Genomic DNA, 11170 nt, shown 5'->3' with positions numbered 1-11170 from the left:
ACCGCTCTGTACCACATTATTAATAAATCCATTTCCATCGACTAGGCAACTAAGAATCAATATTTGTCGGGAATTATGCTATTGAGCTCAAATAGCATGATTTGCGGGAAATAAGTGAAAAATATTCGAAAATTTTCAGAAAGTTGTAGAACATTTTTTTTACAAACGTAGAAATATGTCTATCTTAATTTCAGCCTTAATAAATGTACGGTTAGTTTTATTGGTACTTTTCTGTATCAAGCGCTCTGTATCTTCTGATGTTTTTCAGTAATTTATGTTGAAAATTTTCAAAATAAGAATGAAAAAACTGTTATACAAAAAGCTCGTTTGTTAAATAATTGCATTGTAATAATAATAATAATAATAATTAAAAAAAAAATAATAATAATTAATAATTAATAATAATAATAATAATAATAATAATAATAATAATAATAATAATAATAATAATAATAATAATTATTATTATTATTATTATTATTATTATTATTATTATTATTATTATTATTAGTAATTATTATTATTAATTATTATTATTAATTATTATTATTAATTATTAATTATTAATTATTATTATTAATTATTAATTATTATTATTATTATTATTAATTATTAATTATTAATTATTAATTATTAATTATTATTATTATTATTATTATTATTATTATTATTATTATTATTATTATCATTATTATTATTATTATTATTATTATTATTATTATCATCATTATTATTATTATTATTATTATTATTATTATTATTATCATTATTATTATTATTATTATTATTATTATTACTTGTATATATAATTATTTCATGTATTTATTTTACCATCAAAGTATCAATTTGTTTCTCAAGTTTTTTTTTCTTTAATGTACTAATTTAACTTCAGCATAAAAAAATTTAAATTATCTAAAAATTACATTTATTTCCAGTATCTAAATTTCAGCATAAAAAAGTGAACGTTGTATGAAAAATGATATTTATGTTTATTTTTGATCCTTTGTTATGTTTACATTTTGTGGTTTCGTATAATTTCCAATATTATGCAAATTTTCAAACTTTAAAATAATATTTTAATCTTTTCATTTAAACTAATTGAACTTTAGCACAAAACAAAATTATCGCAGATTAATAAACGTTTGCGCAATATATTATGCATATATGTTACGGTGTTAGATAAATAAATTTTAATGTGAATTTTCAAATTTGATTTCTGCAATTATTTGATTTCAATAAATTCTAATAAAACAATCGTTTAAGACTATTTGAAAAGAGAAAATTATTAAGTATTTGCATATAGCGTCATGCAGTTTTTTTGCAATAATAATATTCCGTATAAATGAATTTTAAAAATACATGCATTTTAGATCCTGTTAGCTAAAGATGAAGTTATCAAACTTTAATGAAATATTTAAAGTATTGCACCAACAAAATGTTTGCATAAGACAAGCCAACTTATAAGAAACAATACATTAAGCGACATTTGCGTATTTAGTTGTATGTAAATAAAGCGTAATTTAAAAAAATTCAGTTGATTGCAATTAAACATAAAGTTTAAATTTTCTTTATAAAAGCTTTGAATTTATAATTTTCTTATAAATGTGTTTCCATATAAAGCAGGAATTGTTTAAAAAAAACACAGTACATATGAAAAGTTTACAAGTTTTGGATTTATTTTTTAGGTAATTAAAAATATCAAACTTTAGTGAAAGATTTAAATTATGTTTTTTTTTTTTTTCATTAATTGGAATTTTTGTAATTTATGACTAAACCTAGCTAACTTGTAAGAAACAGTACACTAATAAAACAAGTTTTTTTTCTGTTACATGCAAACATAGCATAATATACAAACTTCAAACAATTTTAATTAAATATAAAACTTTAAAACTACTATAAAAGCTTTAAATTCCAGTTTTCGCATGAATGAACTTCCGTGTAAAGCAGATTAAAAAAACAAGTATAGATGACACGTTTAAAACTATTAGATTTTTTTCTAGATAAATATAAAGTTGTCAACTTTTAATGAAAATCTTTATTTATATTTTTTGCTTCAACATAACTTCTGCGTAAAACAAGCTAAATTACAATAAGCAATACATTAATGCAACATTTGCGAATTCCGTTACTTTTAAATGTAGCATAATATGCCACTTTCGGATAATTTTAAATGAATGTAAAATTTTAAACTTACTTTAAATTATAATTTTTGTAATAAGAAGCTTTTATATAAAGCAAGGAATACTATGTAAAACATTTGCTACTTTTATGATCTTTTAGCTAAGTACAAAACTATCAACTTTTAACGAAATGTACAAATTCTGTTTTTGTATTAAATAAATACATGTCTGAAACATGTTTAATTTTCTAAAACTGAATTAATGAAGAATTCGCCAATTCTGTTTCGTTAAAATGTTACAGAATATGCAAATTTGAGCTAGGTTCAAGCTTCAATAAAAAAAAATATGTTTTTACACAAAATCCATTTCATTATAAAACATTCGACTACTTTTCATTCAAATTCTTTCAACTCTCCTTTAAAATGAAATATAAACTTTAAAAAAACATTCGAAGTGCTGAATTGTAGACATTTACGTCTCCGTAAACAAACTTTGTAGACGGATTTTTTTTTTTTTTTTGACTTACCACTGGAAGAAGCAGCTTATTTTCTGAATGTCTGAAAGTGTATTCACAGGAATACTCTTGAAAAACTTTAAAACTGGAAGCTTCACAGTCGTGGTATTTAGCCGCAAAAACTTTAGAAAAATTCAACTGCCGATAGCACCGCAGCGCGAAAAACAAGGCGAGTTTTACGGACTTGGGAGATCACATGTTTATACGATGGAGGCTGATCATCGAGTGACGAACCGATCCCTATCATGAGAAGTACTCTCGGATGCTCCCGAGAAGCCGTAGATCATTTCCATGGCAACCAAAAAGATGCCGGAGAGGTTGCACACGTTTTCTTTTCAGTCGCTTTTACAATAGACATTACCGATGGTAATCACTTTGAGGGAGTGTAATTATGAGTCTAAGACTGTAAGAATTCAGATCCTTCTTTTTAAATTTTGATTCGAAAAATAGGTGCTCTTTAACGAAGCCTTTTGATAGAGGGTTAGACACGTGGAATGCGAGGTGGTGTTTTTGATGATTCAAACTCGTTTCCTTTGTTGTAGTAAAACAACATCTGTCATGTTGCGCTGTTTCTTTTCAAACTTCGGCAACGCTACTATTTGAATTTTCATGACTTCATATTTAGGACACCTTTTTTAATCACAATTTATTGCATTTTAACCATATAACCCATGAATAAATTCTGAGGTTATGTGTCCCTTTAAAAAATACTCAGAATCACAAATAGGCATAGGCGGCTCGTACGAGAAGGAAAATTGCCCTTTCACTTTCAACAGTAAAGGGAATTTGCCCCTCCACTTTTCGAAGTTCAAAACTAAGGATCGAATGAAAAATGATACTGAAGATTTATTCACGTGTTTAAAGAAAGAACTCACTTAATAAGTGCCTGTTTTGTGCTTTTTCATGTTATTATTTCGTAAAAGTTAAAATGGAACTTTGATTTTGTAGGAGGGAATCTTTTCTGTCGCCATCTGATCCCGCTTTTTGATTTCGACTCTCGAATTTCCGAAAGAAGGTCAATTCATTAATAATGACGTAAAAATTCAACTGCCCAATTTTTGAAGAAAAAATGTATCTTTAAGGGTGTGTCGCCTCCCCAAACCTGCCCCTCCCCGCACCTCCTTTGATCCCCCACTTTTTTGGGGCACCAGCCGCCTATGCAAATAGGAGAGTTTTGGTGTTTTATAATAATGAATAATAATTAGCAGTAAGCAATAATTACCATGGTCTATAATGAAGCTATTTAATTATCAATTTAACGACAAATAGTTAATGTGATAGTTAGTCTCTTTGAGATAAAAGCCTGGGCTCCCTCCCAAACAGAACCTTGGCTAAGCCACTGCAAACTATTGACAAAAAACTATGGGTTCCACGAAAAAAGTGAGCTTTTAAAAGAGTTCCACTGATCAAAGAAATAAAGAAACGCTGCCTTACGGGAGGTAAGCCTTCCGAAATTGGAATATAACTATTAAATAATGTTTTGAAACTGGAAGAGACGTTTTTGGAATCACTTCCAAAAAAGGGGGAAATTGACCTTTAGAAGGCTGAGAGAAATAACATGTCCCACAGATTTACTTAAAACAAAAAGTCGATAGGGACAAATATTATTTGTTAGTCTGAGACTTAGGCCTCTGCTTTTAGTAACGAAATGGTCAACAAGGTCTTTGAAATTTTAGAGAGCCTGGTCGACAAGTACAATCTTGTGTCGAACAAAAATTTTCAAAAAGGATGAAACAGAACATCAGACTGTTTAAAAGAGGGCAAAAAGATATCAACTTAAGAATGGTATTACAAAGGTTGGGAAAATAGCAAGTGGTTAACGAGGTGGGATGACAACAGCTCTGTGTGTGCAAAGGGTTTTTTTTTTTGTGTTCCATCTATCCAAAAAAATAATTTTACGAAAAATGTATCTTTTTTCTACAACTTATAGTAATTTGTAGTGCTTATTGCTCTCCTGTAACATATGTTTCTAATTTACACATTGATTTTCTAATTTGGCAATGCGGTTCATCGATGGAAACTCGATGGTCCATCTATAGCAATGAATGGACCACAACCTAAAATATTTATGTTTAATTTTTATTCTTTATTATGTATGTTTATCATAAAAGTGAATATTCTTATTGAAAGAGAAATATAGTGAGTAATTGTTCCTATAATTAACGTAAAATTTGAGTTGGATTTCCTTTCTAAAAAAATCGAATACTGCTATGTGGTCCATTGATGGCAACCTTCCCCTATACATGTTTCGATCAATTTATCTATCACAAAAGTAGGAATTTTTCACCATTGCTCTCTCACTACCCTACCCAAATGTGAATCACCGATTCGAATAAAAATTAGCACATCAATAGAGCGCTTAAAAATATTCAACCAGTGTTTTTTTTTTACCAGAAACAAACACCTTTAACGGGGTGACATTTACCCCCTAAATATTGGATAAATGGAAATTTGAGAGTACAATATTTTCTTTTATTTTAAATTTTAATTACAAAAAATTCAAATAAAGACTGACAAATTGAAAAAACTAAACAACCTAAAGTTGACGTGTTTCAGGATTTTTGTGAAAGTACGAGGGCAAATCAAAAAGTCTTTGCGCCTATTTTTTTTAAACCAAAATATGGCTGGGAATACCAAACGAATATGTACACTCATGTCCATAAATGAAGGATAATTCTGAACCACACAGAAAATGAACTCTAAAATAAAAATTTCACCTGTAGAATTATCACACACATCTTGAAGAAGAATATGTAAATTACAGGAAACCACCAGATGGCGGGAATAGTACGTCACAATGACGAGAGTGTAAGAGAGGGGTATATAAGGAATGGTGGCAAACAAGAAAAATTGTTCACAAACGCTTTAAAAGCCTTTCAGTGCAATAACCGCATAGTTATGGCACAAAAGAAGTATTTGAATGATTTTTTACGTGGTAGAATTATCAGACGACTGAAATGTGGATGTACCCAGCTGGAACTATCCGAGGAACTTGGAGTCGCCCAGAGTGTCATTTCCAGGCTTTAGCAACGATTCCAAGACAATGGTAGTGTGAGTAGACGTTACAGCACAGGTCGCTCCCGAGTTATAACGCCGAATGAGGACTGCAATTTGGTAGTTACTGCCAAAAGAAACTGACGGAGCACAGCATCAGACCTGTCTCGTCAGCTCTCTTCAGCTACCGGTACGACAGTTTCAAGGCAGACCGTGTACATACGCTTAGAGAACATTGATCTATGTGCTCGTAGTCCTTTCAGATGCGTTCCACTTATCGCAACTCACTGTTGCCTGCGATTAGCCTGGAGTAAAGAGCACGCATTGTGGACATCGCAACAGTGGTCCGATGTGTGATGTTTTCCGACTAGTCCAGACTTATTTTGCAGTTTAATTCTCACCGGACGTTCATATGGAGAGTGCCAGATACCCGTCACCACCATTGAACGACACCGTAACGGTGGTGCAGGATGGGTTGTTTTAGGAGGATTTTTTCTTGTTTCCAGAACTGACCTGCATGTTCAGAGTGTAACGACGACAGGTCACATCCATCGGGATGTCATACTGAAGCAACATGTACGTTTGTTTCGTGGCGCTATGGGTGCTGAATTTCTGTTTATGGATGGCAACGCCCGTCCTCACCGTGCAAACATTGTAGACGAATGCCTTTAATCGAAGGATATCACCCATATGGATTGGCCAGCATACTCACCGAACTTGAATCCAATAGAGCATGTGTGGGACATGCTTGGCCGACGAATTGCAGCCCGTCAACCCCCTCCCACATGTCTACCGGAACTTCGGAGCGCATTGCTTGATGAGTGGTGTAATATTCCCCAAGATCACATTGATAATTTGATACTCAGCACAACTAGGCGTTGTAAGACCTGTATTGCAGAGTTCGGGAGACATACTCCGTATTAACCATCATACCAACCATATTATACTGTTTTTTGTAAGTAGGTTCTTTTTTAAAATTTGCTCCAGGGAATAAAAATCGCAATTTTTATTAATTATGTCAAACATATAGCACCTTTTTTGCTCTTTGCATTTTGTTTAATAAATAGACTTTACAAATAAGTCAAATTTGTTTTGCTTCTGTCTCTTTCCTAACCTAACTTCGTTATCCTTAATTTATGGACATGAGTGTACATTCCCAGCAGTGACAGTTCCTCTAACCGTAGCAGCCGCATCTGCTTTTTGCTCGGAAGAGCGAAGCTGCTTTCAGTCATTTAAGATGACGTTCCGTCTTCAGACGTCCACAGGTTATTGGCAGCGAAATGTTATTCGTTCTCTATGGAGCAAGGGACAAACGCAGATAGCAATTCGCAGGGAAATGTTCCTCACGCACGGGAAAAAGTGTCTCTCTTAGAGACTCACTTGAAGAGACACAATGGGCGTTTGTCTTTTTTGCTCCTTAGAAAATGAATAACACTTCGCTGCTCATAAGCTGTGGACGTCTGAAGACGGACTGTCATCTTTAATGACGGATAGCAGCTCTGCTCTTCCGAGCAAAACGCAGATACGGCTGGTACGGTTAAAAGAACTGTCACTGCTGGTAATGTACATATTCGTTTTGTATTCCCAGTCATATTTTGGCTTAAAAAAATAGCCGCAAAGACTTTTTGATTTGCCCTTGTACTATTAATATGGGTAAACCATCATTCGCAATCTTTACCCGTCACGGTGAATGACTCTAAAACTTAAATCTATTGTAAGAAACTCATGTAGAAAGCTCTACTTTTTAGCTTTACAATATTTTTTTTTTTTGAGTTTTCATTCTAATATAATTAGGAAAGAAGTTATAGTCATTTATAACATCACACTTTTAATTTTTTTTGCACATTTTGAGTTTTTTTTTACTGGGTAATGTTTCGAACAATTTTCAAAATAGAAATCTTAAAATTGAATGGAATACTTATCTTGTCATGTGTGTCCTTTATAATAAATTTTATTGAAATCGGAAATGGTGAGGTCAAAAAGCAGACTTACTTGTCATAGAGCTGTTAGTATTTTCAAAAAAAATCCTGAAGCACGTCAACTTTAGTTTGTTTAGTTTCTTTAGATTGTCAATCATTATTTGAATTTTTGTAATTAAAATTTAAAATGAACAGCATGTTGTACCGTCTAATTCCCAATTATCCAATATTTAGGGGTAAATTTCACACCGTTAAAAGTATTTGTTTCCTAAAAAAAAACACGGGTTCAAAATGTTTAAGTGTTCTATCGATGCGCAAAGTTTTATTCCAATCGGTGATTTACACTTGGGGAGGGTTACTTGTCAATAATGGAAGAATAACACTCCAATGGTTTTGCGATACATTTTAGATGCTAGGATTAAAATACACATAAACCTCAGATAAGTTTCATGTAGCATGGCTAAACCGAAACCCGTATAGTTCAGAGTTTGCCGTGCATTATTTTAATATGACTTCAAGGAACTTTCCTCTCAAATTTAGAGCAAATCGAGCAAAGTTTGATCGTGCCCGCATAATAATTAAATTTTAACACACCAGAATCCGAAGGTTCATTAAAAATAAATCCGCCTTTCCGTCGGTCCGTATGCATCAGTGTTGTTTTTTCGTTTAAAAAGAAAAAATTAGGACGGGATTCTACCAAAGGCACCCATATGGGGGAAAGGGGGGGGTCAAGCCCTTCCCCCTTTGAAATTAGAACTTCCTTGCTTTTAGTACTTTTTTCTTTGCCAAACTGTAAAAACATTTCTTCTCCAGCAATTAATGAATAAGTTATTAAAAATGTCAAATTGTAATTACTCTAATCTGTACTGAAATCGGTTTCTATGGGGAAAATATCCTGCTAAACCAAGGGGAAAATATCTATATCTGAGCCTCCCCTTAAAATTTTGTCTAACCGATGTGTTAGGCAGTTCCCAAGGATCAACTTAGTGGTATCCTAAATGTTCAAATCTTTGTGCAGAATAATTGTCACATTCACTCAGTACATGAATTGAGCTTTCTTCTGCCATAGCGCGTCCTCTACACTACACGATGGATCGTCAGTAACAACCATCAGATTAAAATGCCTATTAAGAGAGCAATGTCCAGTTATAACCCAAATGACTTTTTAATCTCTTTCTTACTCAGACTAAGCAGCTCTCTCGATCTAATCCAGGGAAGTTGATGGTTGAGAACTTTGGCCTGTCTGACAGTCAGACTGAAGCCACCTGCCATACGATTCACCTATAAGTAGATTCTTTGCAGTAATTCTGACCGATTTGTAAGGCAAACAAAGGGCAGGCTCAAGTCTCATAAATAGTATAATGAAGCCCTGCTTAGCTTATTTATCAGCCAATTCATTGCCCTGTGCTATGTCACAGTGACGAACCCAGTACAGGGAACCATTATTTTTCGGTTATGCCTCGCTCTAGGCAATTAGTTGTACATGCCAAAATGACTCAAGTTTCTTCCTGGTAGACAGTAGCGAGCTTCCCTAGCGGGAAGCAAAGCTTTGTTTTGTTGCTGCTGCAGTATGCACCAGAACCAGTCCTAGATGTTGTCTTAGAACCATCCATAAACCAAATTTCATCTGCTTTACCAATGATTTTATAAGCATCCCTCCATTGTTCTCGGGAAGGAAACACAGTGTTATGATTGGCATTAAAACTGAAGCATTTTAACATCCAGTCTAAAGACATCCTAAAATAAGGATGCTTATAATAGTCTTTGTATAAATTTTATCATACAGAGGCAGGTAAAGAGGAGGCTACCAGAATCCTCTAAGTTTGAGGCTATATGAGCAAAGAATCGCGTCCAATTCCACTTGTTTATGTAGCGTAAGTAAGTCTAGGAGAAGTTCAAGGCTATGAGAAGTTGTTCTCATAGCACTAGTTACTGCAATAGTAGCCATCCTATGTACTTTGTTATGGCAACCCTTAGCTGTTGCATTACAGGTTTTACCACACCATGCATTTTCCCTATAAGTAACCGTAGGTACAATAACTCTTGTGTAAACCCAGTGTGCGATTTTTAGTGAAAAAACTCAATTATTACCAATCGCACTTCTACAAGACCAAAAAATTCTTTTGGCCTTATCGGTAATAAGCTTTAGGTGTAGATTCCAAATCGAAGTTTTGTCAAACATTACACCCAGGTATTTGACTTCACTAGAGTAGGCAAGTGAAGAGAACCAAATGAGTCTTTTTCAGATTGACTGTAACACCCGCTTCCATACACAAGTTTTCTGCATCTTTAAGAGCAGACCTCATGAGATCTGTAACAGTATCATGGAACTTGCCTCTTACAACCAAAGTTATGTCGTCTGAATAGACGATGCAGTGCAGACCTTTGCGACGAATTCTTTCCAGAAGTTCATCTACTACCAGGCTCTAAAGAATAGGAAAAAGAACTCCCCCTTGTGGGCAGCCACTACAGTTACCCAACATCATGATTTTACCGAGCATGCTAGCTTTTGCCATATGGATAGTTAGCAGACTATTTACCCATGTACATAGCATGGGATCTATTCTCTTACGTGCGAGTGAGTTATTTAATCCGGGAGAACTCGCATCGGGGATCTCAGGCCCGGTCATTACAAAACTACGCTGCCAAAAATCACCCTTTCAACGGAAATGAATGAGGTCCACAGTAGCTGCGTTCGAGGTGACCTACATACTGACCACATGCTTTTCAGGAATGTACATTCGCCCTTTTCCCCAGAAAATTCCGGTTCGGGCCTCAGAGGCCCGGAGCGAGCGCTCACGCTTTTCATTTCAGGTTGTGAATGTAAAGGAAGAGGTTGTGAAATGCATCGCTATATAAGCTACAAAGATGAAATGAAGAGGTTGCAGACCTTGTTGGTTGAGGTTTCAACTGATGAGAACTCCCTTAATGAAGATGATGAAGAAGAAGTTGACACAGAACAGTAAAGCGATCATCAGTAATGCTTAGAAGATTTAGGTTCATGTATCATAAAACTTTCTTAAACCTTACTTTTAAAAACATATTTTAGAGGCTGTTTATCTATTTATAATTCAGTGTTGAAAACACTTTTTTTTTCTATTTTGCAAAATTAATTTACTGAAATCACCACTCTGGGCCTACGGAGCCCCCCGCGAGCGTTCGTGTGACGAAAAATACCGCGAGTTCTCCCGGGTTAATAGTCTTAGTGGGAGTCTTATCGAAGGCTCCTTCAATGCCGAGGAAAGCAGCAAGTGCCGTTTCCTTTCCATTTACTGAGCGATCCAGAATTGTTGTCAGTTCATAGAGTGTAGTCTCTGTAGATTTACCAGACTGATAAGCATGCTGGCATTTAGAAAGAGGATTGGTTTTTAAAACACTTTCCCTGATACAGGTGTACCTCGTATAACACGGTACTTCTACAACACGGTTTCAATATTACACGCTACCAAATATGCGATTATTATAACACGGTTTCGATATTACACGGTACCAAATTTGCGATTATTATAACACTGTTTCGATAGTACACGGTACCAAATATGCGATTATTTAAACACAGTTTCGATATTACACGGTACAAAACTTGATTTTAAATACTACTCGGTATTGATGTAACATGAATT

Source organism: Uloborus diversus, chromosome 1 (genome assembly GCF_026930045.1).
Source record: "Uloborus diversus isolate 005 chromosome 1, Udiv.v.3.1, whole genome shotgun sequence".
Lineage (NCBI taxonomy): Eukaryota > Metazoa > Arthropoda > Arachnida > Araneae > Uloboridae > Uloborus > Uloborus diversus.
The sequence above is the reverse complement of the archived record's forward strand: the minus strand, read 5'-3'. Positions refer to the sequence as shown.